The sequence below is a fragment of the Leopardus geoffroyi genome, chromosome C1 (assembly GCF_018350155.1).
Source record: "Leopardus geoffroyi isolate Oge1 chromosome C1, O.geoffroyi_Oge1_pat1.0, whole genome shotgun sequence".
NCBI classification, from domain to species: Eukaryota; Metazoa; Chordata; class Mammalia; order Carnivora; family Felidae; genus Leopardus; species Leopardus geoffroyi.
In genome coordinates, this window is record NC_059328.1 from 109,342,942 (window position 1) to 109,354,396 (window position 11,455).

An 11,455-nucleotide genomic window follows, 5' to 3' on the forward strand; every position below is an offset into this window, starting at 1 on the left:
TATACAACAAATGGTTAATATCCAAAATATATACATAATTGATACAACTCAACACCCCCCAAAACAAATAATCTGATTAAAAATGGGCAAGAGACATGTATGTCTTCTCCAAAGAAGACATACAGATGGGAGCATACACACGAAAAGATGTTCATCATCCCTTACAATAAGGGAAATGTAAATTAAAACTACAATGAGATATCACCTTACACCAGTCAGAATGATTAAAATCAACAGCAAAAGAAACAACAGGTGTTGGTGAGGATGTGGAGAAAGGGAAACCCTCTTGTTGGTGGGACTGAAAACTGATGTAGCCATTCTTGAAAATAGTATGGAGATTCCTCAGAAAGTTAAAACTACAACTACCCTATGATCCAGCAATCACACTACTAGGTATTTACCAAAATACAAAAACGCTAATTCAAATGGATACATGTACCCTATGCTATAGCAGCATTATTTACAATAGCCAAGATATGGAAGCAGCTCAAGTGTCCATCAATTGATGAAGGAATAAAGAATATGTGGTGTATATAATAAAATATTATTCAACCACAAAAAAGAATGAAATCTTGCCATTTAGAATGACATGGATGGAGCTAAACAGTCTATTGCTAATTGAAATGTCATCAGAGAAAGACAAATATCATATGATTTCCTTAATTTGTGGAATTTAAGAGACAAAACAAATGAGAGAAGGGCAAAAAAGAGAGAGAAACTAATAAACTGACTCTTAATTATAGAGAATGTACTGATGATATCCAGAGGGGAGGTGGGTGGGGGGATGGGTGAATTAAGTGATGGGATTAAGAAATGCAATTTTTGGGATGAGCACTGAGTGATATATGGAATTGTTGAATCATTAGATTGTACTCCTGAAACTAATACAATGCTGTATGTTAACTAACGGGAATTAAAATAAAAACTTAAAAAAAACAAAATAACTCCAAATCACCATAAGGAATGTTGTACCCCAAGGTTGTCTTTTCTTCTGGAAATGCGTTGGCTTGAGCTGTCTGACTGCTTTGTAATTTGGTGTCATATTCTGGAAAGCCAAAAAATATTTCTGGTTCCCTTCATGAAATCTACAAGGCATTAGGGTGAAAAGTGAATTCCTAGCTTATTTGCTAGAAATTCCCTGGAAAAAAGACTAGTCTCAAGTGATTATTCCCATAAGCAAAATTGTAAGATTGTACTCTACAGATTTTGGTCTATTTAATGAGGCAGTCCTACTTAATTGAAAGCAAGTAGACTTTCAACTACTCTGAGCTGTGTTTAAGTCCCAGATTTACCATTTATTAGTCTTAATATCCTTATTTTAAAAGTCAAGTACAATTGACTTCAAAAGGTAAGAATTAAGTCAGAAAGCATCTAAGAAAATACCCAGTGCCTGATATATACAGTCTTTGTAATAAGAGTGTTATGTTAAAAGAAAAAGTGGGTTTCCATTTCCAACCATGATAAAGTAGCTTATTTTGACAGCTGTCAAAACTGGATTAAAAACAAACAAAAAGAAGCATATGAAGGCATTTGGGAAGCAACCAAGGCATCCTGAACTTGAGGGGCTAAAGTTTGCAAAGCAGGGAAGTGCTCAAAAAGTCTTGCTCTCTCCTTCAGAACTGTCAACTCACAGTATGGGGAATCTGGCTTGGGAAAAATGCAAGTTTGAGGCTTATGGTAGATCCAAGGGCTGGAGGGAGAGGCTGAAATTTGGACTTAGGCCAAATCTTGGAGAGGACGGAAACACAGGTTTGAGGCACAAATCCTACTTAGATTTTCCCATTCAGGGATTTGTTACCTCCTGAGCTGTGTATACATGTGACAGGACACTGAGACACTGAGACAGAGGGGCAGCACAAAAAAGAAAACCTAATCAGAGGTCCCCACAGGCCCAAGATGCTGTGAAGAAGTGTTGAGAAGAGGCCCTGGTAAACATGCCAGACTCCCACAGAGATCCAGGGGTGTCAGTGCCCTGCCCTCCCAGGAAGAGCTGTGCCTTGGGGGCAGGGGCAAACTGGGAACAAAATAACAGAGCCTGAACAACAGCTCAACCACATCTGGTGATGCATCAACAAGCCAGCAGCCAGTTGCTCAGAAGGACAGCTCTTCCCTGGAGGACAATGTTATCCATATTTATTTCATACATGATATACAGGTATTTAGTAAAATATTACCAGGCATATTTTTTCTGAATAGGACCAAAGACTATAAGTTCATAGGAAGGAAAAGGATAATGGAGAAAATTCAGAAATTGGAGTCACCAGAACTTCAAAAGGACTGTGATTAGTATGTTCAAGAAAATAGAGGAAATTATGGATAATTTCAGTAAATAATTAGAATCTATTGAAAAGTAATCATATTATAAATGAAAAATATAATAACTGAAATTAAGAATTAAAAAAATAGAGTTAAGTGAATTTTTTAGCAGGTTGTTCTTAGCAGGTTAGGCACAGGAAAATGTACTAGAATATTGACCCGATGGTATCATAGTAAGATTTTATAATTTTTAAGAAGAGCTTAAGAGGTAGATTGAACATGGTGAAAACATATAGAATATACATTATTGGTGCTATTATTCAAATAAATTAAGGCAAAATAAAGACATTTTCATATAAACTGAAAAAAAAATTTGTTGACCTTCATTATAGAAATAGTATTTCTTTTAAGAGAGTTTTTAACAAACAAGGGAAAATATTTCCTACTGGAGCCTGATAAAGGAGAAAGAAGTGAAGAAAGCAGGAGAAGATAAAAATGAATATAAATAAAAAATATTTACTGAAACATTGTCTTCAAATGTCTTATAGGGTCAAAGTCTAGGTAGAAATACATGAAAATAGTTTCACAAAAAATGTGAGATAGGTAAATAATGTTAAATCATTTTCAGATTCCTTCATTTTTCAGAGGCATTAAAGCAATAATTTATGGCAGACTATAATAAATCAAAGATGAATATTGCTTGGTCGTAGAGTACATATCAACAAATATTTGGAAAAGCTTTTATTTATTTATTTATTTATCTTAATATATATGTATATACATATATATACATATATACACATATATGTATATATATGTGTATATATGTATATATATGTGTGTGTGTGTATATATGTGTGTGTGTGTGTGTGTGTATAACTTATTGTCAAATTAGCTAACATGTGGTGTATATACAGTGTGCTCTTGGTTTTGGGGGTAGATTCCCATGATTTATCACTTACATCACAACACCCAGTGCTCATCCCAACAAGCATCCCCCAATGCACATCACCCATTTCCCTCCTCCCACCCTCAGTTTGTTCTGTGTTTAAGAGTCTCTTATGATTTGCCTCCCTCTTTGTGTGAAACTATTTTTTCCCCTTCCCTTCCCCCATGGTCTTCTGTTAACTTTCTCAAATTCCACATATGAGTGAAAACATATGATATCTGTCTTTCTCTGACTTACTTATTTCACTTAGTATGATACCCATCAATTCCATCCACATTGTTGCAAATGGCAGGATTTCATTCTTTCTCATTGACAAGTAGTATTCCGTTGTATATATAAACCACATCTTTATTCATTCATTAATTGATGGACATTTAGATTCTTTCCATAATTTGGCTATTGTTGAAAGTGCTGCTATAAACATTAGGGTCCATGTGCCCCTATTAATCAGCACTCCTGTATCCTTTGGACAAATTCCTAGTAGTGCTATTGCTGAGTTGTAAAGTCATTCTATTTTTAATTTTTTGAGGAAACTTCACACTGTTTTCCAGAGCTGCTGCACCAGTTTGCATCCCCACCAATGGTGCAAGAGGGTTCCCATTTCTCCACATCCTCACCAACATCTGTTGCTTCCTGAGTGGTTAATTTTAGCCACTCTGACTGGTGTGAGGTGGTATCTCAATGTGGCTTTGATTTGTATTCCCTCATGATGAGTGATGTTGAGCATCTTTTCATTGTGTCTGTTGGCCATCTGGATGTCTTCTTTAGAGAAGTGTCTATTCATGTCTTCCGCCCATTTCTTAACTGGATTATTTGTTTTTCAGGTGTTGAGTTTGGTAAATTCTTCATAGATTTTGGATACTAACACTTTATCTGATATGTCATTTGCAAATATCTTCTCCCATTCCATTGGTTGCCTTTTAGCTTTGTTGATTGTTTCCTTTGCAGTGCAGAAGCTGTTTATCTTTTTTTTTTTTTTTTTTTTTTTTTTTTGCGGGAAGAACAAGTCACTCTTTATTGAGTATATCTACACATTCAAACAATGCCAAACAATAAAAAATACTAAGAGCCTACTAACTACAATGAGTCTCTCATTGTGACTGATAATACAAATGAAGTAGACAGCTATTGTTCCTGACTTTATTGTTCAAAATATTTTCTCTAGAGTTAGAAAGCTAAAAGTAAGCAAATTTGATCTTTTAGCATCATTTTGTCCTGATATTTTGTTAATCTTTTCTAAGAAACTGAAATGAAAACTACCGTTCTTTCAATTCCCAAGTTAGACTCTGCCTCCTTCTTCGTCACTACACCATTAGAAGCAATCTCTGACTCATTTGAACTTGGCATCTCCTTCATATTATTAGTATTTTCCCAGTCTGTGTTGCTTTTCCAGATATACAATCTCCTAAGTGGCAGATAGCCATGCTTGATTTATGGATGGGAAGAGGTCCCAATAGTTCATATTTGCTTTTAATTCCCTTGCCTTGGGAGATGTGTTGAGCAAGAAATTGCTGTGACTGAGGTCAAAGAGATTGTTGCCTGCTTTCTCCTCTAAGGTTCTGATGGTTTCCTGTCTCACATTTAGGTCTTTCATCAATTTTGAATTTACTTTTGTGTATGGTGTGAGAAAGTGGTCCAGTTTCATTCTGCGTGTTGCTGTCCAGTTCTTCCAGCACCATTTGCTAAAGAGACTGTCCTTTTTCCAATGGGTACTCTTCCCTACTTTGTCAAAGATTAGCTGCCAACATTTGTGGGTCCAATTCCGGGTTCTCTATTCTATTCCATTGGTCTATGTGTCTGTTTTTGTACCAGTACAATACTGTCTTGATGATTACAGCCTTGTAGTAGAGGCTAAAGTCTGGGATTATGATGCCTCCTGCTTTGGTTTTCTTTTTCAACATTACTTTGGCTATTCGGGGTATTTTGTGGTTCCATACAAATTTTAGGATTGTCTGTTCTAGCTTTGAGAAGAATGCTGGTGCAACTTTGACTGGGATTACATTGGATGTGCAGATTGCTTCAGGTAGTATTAACATTTTAACAATATTTGTTCTTCCAATCCATGAACATGGAATGTTTTTCCATTTCTTTGTGTCTTCTTCAATTTCCCTTATAAGTTTTCTATAGTTTTTAGCATACAGATCTTTTACATCTTTGGTTAGGTTTATTCCTAGGTATTTTATGGTTCTTGATGCAATTGTAAATGGGATTCATTTCTTGATTTCTGTTTCAGTTGCTTCATTACTGGTGTATAGAAATTCAACTGATTTATGTACATTGATTTTGTATCCTGCGACTTTGCTGAATTCATGTATCAGTTTTGGAAGATTTTTGGTAGCATCTTTTGGGTTTTCCATGTAGGTAGAGTATCATGTCATCTGCAAAAAGAGAAAGTTTGACTTCTTTGACAATATGGATGGCTTTTATTTCATTTTGTTGTCTGATTGCTGATGCTAGGACTTCCAACACTATGTTAAACAACCATAGTGACAGTGGACATCCCTGCCATGTTCCTGGTCTCAGGGGAAAAGCTCTCAGTCTTTTTTTCCATTGAGGATGATATTAGCTGTGGGATTTTCATATATGGTTTTTATGATGTTAAGGTATGTTCCTTTTATCCTAATTTTCTTGAAGGTTTTTATTAACAAAGATGCTGTATTTTTTCAAATGCTTTTTCTGCATCTATTGACTGGATCATATGATTCTTATCCTTCTTCTATTAATGTGATGTATCACATTGATTGGTTTATGAATGTTGAACCAGCCCTGCATCCCAGGAATGAATCCAACTTGATCATGGTGATTAATTATTTTGATACACTGTTGAATTAGATTAGTAGTATCTTGTTGAGAATTTTTGCATTTATGTTAATCGGGGACATTGGCCTGTAATTCTCCTTTTTTGTGGGGTCTCTGTTTGATTTGGGAATCAAGGTAATACTGGCTTCATAGAATGAGTCCAGAAGCTTTCCTTCCGTTTCTATTTTTTTGAACAGCTTGAGCAGGGTAGGTATTAACTCTGTTTTAGGTGTCTGGTAGAATTTCCCTGAGAAGCCATCTCACCCAGGACTCTTATTTGTTGGGAGATTTTTGATAACTGATTCAATTTCTTTGCTGGTTATGGTTATGTTCAAATTTTCTATTCCTTTCCATTTGAGTTTTGGTAGTGTGTGGGTGTCTAGGAATTTGACCATTTCCTCCAGGTTGTCCAATCGGTTGGCATATAGGTTTTCATAGTATTCTCTCATAATTGCATTTCTGTGATGTTGGTTGTGAGCTGTCCTCTTTCTTTCATGATTTTATCTATCTGGGTCCTCTCTTCTTTTTGAGGACTCTCACTATGTGTTTATCAATTTTGTTTATTTTTTCAAAAAGCAGCCCTTATATTCATTGATGTTCTACTGTTTTTTGTTTTGTTTTGTTTTGTTTCTGGATTCTATATTGTTTATTTCTGTTGTAATCTTTACTATTTCGCTTCTTCTCCTGGCTGTGTGGTTTTGTTGCTCTTCTGCTTCTAGTTTCTTTAGATGTGCTGTCAGATTTTGTATTGGGGATTTTTCTTGTTTCTTGAGATAGGCCTGGATTGCAATGTATTTTCTTCTTAGGACTGCGTTTTCTGCATCCCAAGGGTTTTGACTGTTGTGTTTTCATTTTCACTTGCTTCCATATATTTTTAAATTTCTCCTTAGATGCCTGGTTGGCCCACTCATTCTTTAGTAGGATGTGCTTTAACCTTCATGAATTTGGAGACTTTCCAAATTTTTTCTCATGGTTGATTTCAAGTTTCATAGCATTTTGATCAGAAAATATGCATAGTATGATCTCAATTCTTTTATGTTTATTGAGGGCTGTTTTGTGAGCCAGTATGTGATCTATCTTGGGGAATGTTCCATGTGCACTCAAGAAGAATGTGTATTCTGCCTTAGGATGAAAAGTTCTGAATATATCTGTTAAATCCATCTGGTCCAATTTATCATTCAAGGCCATTGTTTCTTTATTGATTTTTTTGTCCAGATGATCTGTCCATTGTTGTAAGTGGAATATTAAAGTCCCTATAATTATAATATTCCTATCAATAAGAGTCTTATATTTGTGATTAATTGATTAATGTATTTAGGTGCCACCAAGTTGGGACCATAAACATTTATAATTGTTGGCTCTTCATGATGGATAGACAACATAATTATGATATAATGCTCTTCTTCATCTCTTGTTACAGCCTTTCATTTAAAATCTCGTTTGTCTGATATAAGTATGGCTACTCCAGATTTCTTTTTTAAAAATTTTTTTTTTCAACGTTTATTTATTTTTGGGACAGAGAGAGACAGAGCATGAACGGGGGAGGGGCAGAGAGAGAGGGAGACACAGAATCGGAAACAGGCTCCAGGCTCCGAGCCATCAGCCCAGAGCCCGACGCGGGGCTCGAACTCCCGGACCGCGAGATCGTGACCTGGCTGAAGTCGGACGCTTAACCGACTGCGCCACCCAGGCGCCCCACCAGATTTCTTTTGACATCCAGTGGCATGATAGATGGTTCTCCATCCCCTCGCTTTCAATCTGCAGGTGTCCTCAGGTCTAAAATGAGTCTCTGGTAGACAGTGTATAGATAGATCTTGTTTTTTTATCCATTCTGATACCCTAAGTCTTTTGACTGGATCATTTAGTCCATTTAAATTCAGAGTAATTATTGAATAAGGATTTAGTGTCTTTGTGTTATCTGTAGGTTTCATGCTTGTGGTGATATTTTTGGTCCTTTGTAGTCTTTGCAGTTCTCCACTCACAGAGTCCCCCTTAGGATCTTTTGCTTGTCTGGGAAACCCCTTATCTCTCTGATCTGAAAAATAGTCTTATTGTATAAAGGATTCTTGGCTGCATATTTTTCCTATTCAGCACATTGAATATTTCCTGAGACTCCCTTCTGACCTGCCAAGTTTCAGTGGATAGGTCTGCTGCTACCCTTATATGTCTACCCTTGTAGGTTAAAGCCCATTTGTCCCTGGCTGCTTTCAAAATTCTCTCTTTATCTTTGTATTTTTCCAGTTTCACTATGATATGTCATGGGAGATATCTATTGTTACATCTGAAGGGAGTTCTCTGTGCCTCTTGGATTTGGATGTCTGTTTCCTTCCCCAGATTAGGGAAGTTTTCAGCTATAATTTGTTCAAGTAAACCTTCTGCTCCTTTCTCTCTCTTCTTCTTCCAGAACTCCTAGGATACATATTACACATTTCATTGAATCACTTAGTTCTTTAATTCTCCCCTCCTGGTCTAGTATTTTCTTATCTTCATTTTCTTGGCTTCATAATTTTCTATAATTTTATCATCTATTTCACATAATCTCCCCTCTGCCTCCTCCATCCTTACTGTCACTGCATCTAGTTTATTTTGAACCTCATTTACAGCATTTCTTTTTTTTTTTTTTAATTTTTTTTTTCAACGTTTATTTATTTTTGGGACAGAGAGAGACAGAGCATGAACGGGGGAGGGGCAGAGAGAGAGGGAGACACAGAATCGGAAACAGGCTCCAGGCTCTGAGCCATCAGCCCAGAGCCCGACGCGGGGCTCGAACTCACGGACCGCGAGATCGTGACCTGGCTGAAGTCGGACGCTCAACCGACTGCGCCACCCAGGCGCCCCTACAGCATTTCTTAATTTGTGAGACTATTTCTTAGTTCCTTGATCTTTCCAGCAATAGTTTCTCTGCTGTCTCCTTTGCTTTTTTCAAGCCCAGCTGTTAATATTGTGACTACTATTCTAAATTCTTGCTCAGTTATATTGTTTACATTTGTTTTGAACAATTCTCTAGCTGTCATTTCTTCCTGGAATTTTTTTTGAGAATTCTTCTGTTTCATCATATTCACCAATTTTCTGTCCCTTATGTGTTTTAATAGCTTGTGATGAATCCTGTTCCTGTGAGCACTGCTATATTAAAAAAGGGTCATAATGCTGCCCAGGTCCTGGCCCTTTAAGAGGTGTTTTTTGGAGTGTGTTTCATGCTCTCTGTTGTTGAGACTCTAGTTGCTTTATCTCCCTACTCCTAGTGGTTGTTTGGACCTTCCACCAGCTGTGCTTTGATTTATTCATTGAAGTGACCCTGGAAAAAAATTTAAAAGAGGGGTGGTGGTTGTGGAAGAGGCCTTATCCCATACAAAGACAGAAATGACACAGGCAGGGAAAAGGAAAATAAAAAAAAAAAAAACTGACCATGCAGAGAATCAGAGAAACTATTCAGCTTACGCCAGAGGGAGAGAGGAGAAAATAAAGGAGATACAGAAGAGGTGTAAAAAAATAGATTAGTACACACACACACACACACACATAAAATAAGAATTGACCAAGAATCAAATCAGAGAATGCAAAACCACTGGGCCGATGTCCGACGATACTTTGGAACTGGTGCTTGTTCTGGTCTGGAGGAGGGACTGTCTTGTTCTGTCAGTGTCAGTCTTGCTCTGTTAGATACCTGCACGGGCATGGTTTGGTGTAGGTGGGTCTCACCCCCACCGTGTGCCCATTGTTTGTTCCCTGAAACCCCACGTTGTTGATGATAGGGAGAAAAATGGTGACACTCCACTCTCTCCTCCTCAGACCGGGTGTCCCAAACCACTCTGTTCAGGCCATCTCTACAGTGCCATGCAGGTGCAAGCCAGCCGGTTTTGTTCCACTCTATAGCATCTCCCAGGTGCTTGGCTGGAATTCAGACCCTGATGTCTTAAAGGATCCCTCTGTGTGTTCCCTAGTTCCAGGGAAGTGCCACTCTGTCTAATCCTCCAGCTAAGGGCCTCTGACTCCTCACAGTGCCAAGCAGGTGCTAGTGGGCCGCTATGACCCGCTCCACCATCTCCTGAACCTCCCAGGTGCTCAGCTGGGATTCAAACCCTGATGTCTTAAAGGATCCCACTCTGTGTGCCTGGGTTCCTGGGTACTGTCTCTAAGGGCCTCTGGTTGGGTGGGGGCCTGCAGGGTCTTTTGTCCTTGGAATAGCTGTTTGATTTCTTCCCACAGTACTCAAGGGAGAGTATTGCTCTTTCTGACTGCTTCTGGGAGCTAGCTATTGACACCGGAGCTGTCTTTCCTCCTCTCCAGGTGCTCAAACAGGACGGAGAAAGCCCCACAGTTAGAAATTGGTTCTTTCTCCATTTTTCCACATCCCCTGGTCTGTGGTTTTTCACTTGTCAAAATACAATCCTACACTTCCACAGCCTCTCTTTCTCTTCCTTTTGTCTCTCCACAGAAGGGGATCCCTCCCCTCTGTACCCAGGCTGCCCATTTTATCTCTGCCAGTTTGCAATCATGCACCTATTGCCTGCTATGTTGTCCCTTTGGGCCCCTGGAGATGTTTCTGTCACTCTGTAGCCCGGATTCCCGGAATTCCAAGTCTTCTTGTGTCAATACTGCTGTGTTTGCAGGACAAGGGAACTCTGGGTGCCCCTACTTCTCTGCTATGTTAACCACTCCTCTGGAAAAACTTTTAATAAAGAGAAGAAATAGGACAATACACAATACTTGATTAATCCCATAAAAGGCATAAAAGTGGAGAAAATTTACAAAGAACCAATGTAAAAAAATAAAATAGGAAGAAAGAAGGTAAATTTAAATGCAAATTACCTATAATATATAAAATATAAATTTTATGTTTATTAAAAACCCAATTAAATTAATCCAAGTAAAGCCCAGAGATTTCCACACATATGAATGGTCGATTTACAACAGAGTTGACAATGCAGTGCAGTAAGAAAATATAAGCTTTTCAATATATGCTATTGGATCAAACAGATTTCCACATGGAAAAAAGAATACCATCTGCAGAAATGATTTAAAAAAATTAATTTGAATGTAAAAGGTAAAATAAATACATACATAACAATAAATAAGCCTTTAGAAAAAAAATAAGACAATAACTTAATGATCTTGGGGTAAGCAAAGATTTCTTGAGCACAAAAAGCACTAATTACAGTGGGGGAGCCTAACAGGTTGTAATGCAGTGACATTAAAAAATAGTCTGTTGACGCATACATACAGAGAACAAACTGATGATTGCCAGAGGAAAGGGGGAAGGGGGTAGGTAAGGGTGGAGGGCAGTGGGAGATGCAGGCTTCCAGTTATAAAATGAATAATCATGGAGATGAATATAGTCAATTAGTACTGTTGTATGGAGACAGACAGTAACAACACTTGTGGTGAGCAAAGCATAAGTTACAAACTTGTGAACGCACTATGATGCACAGCTGAAACTAATGTAACATTGTG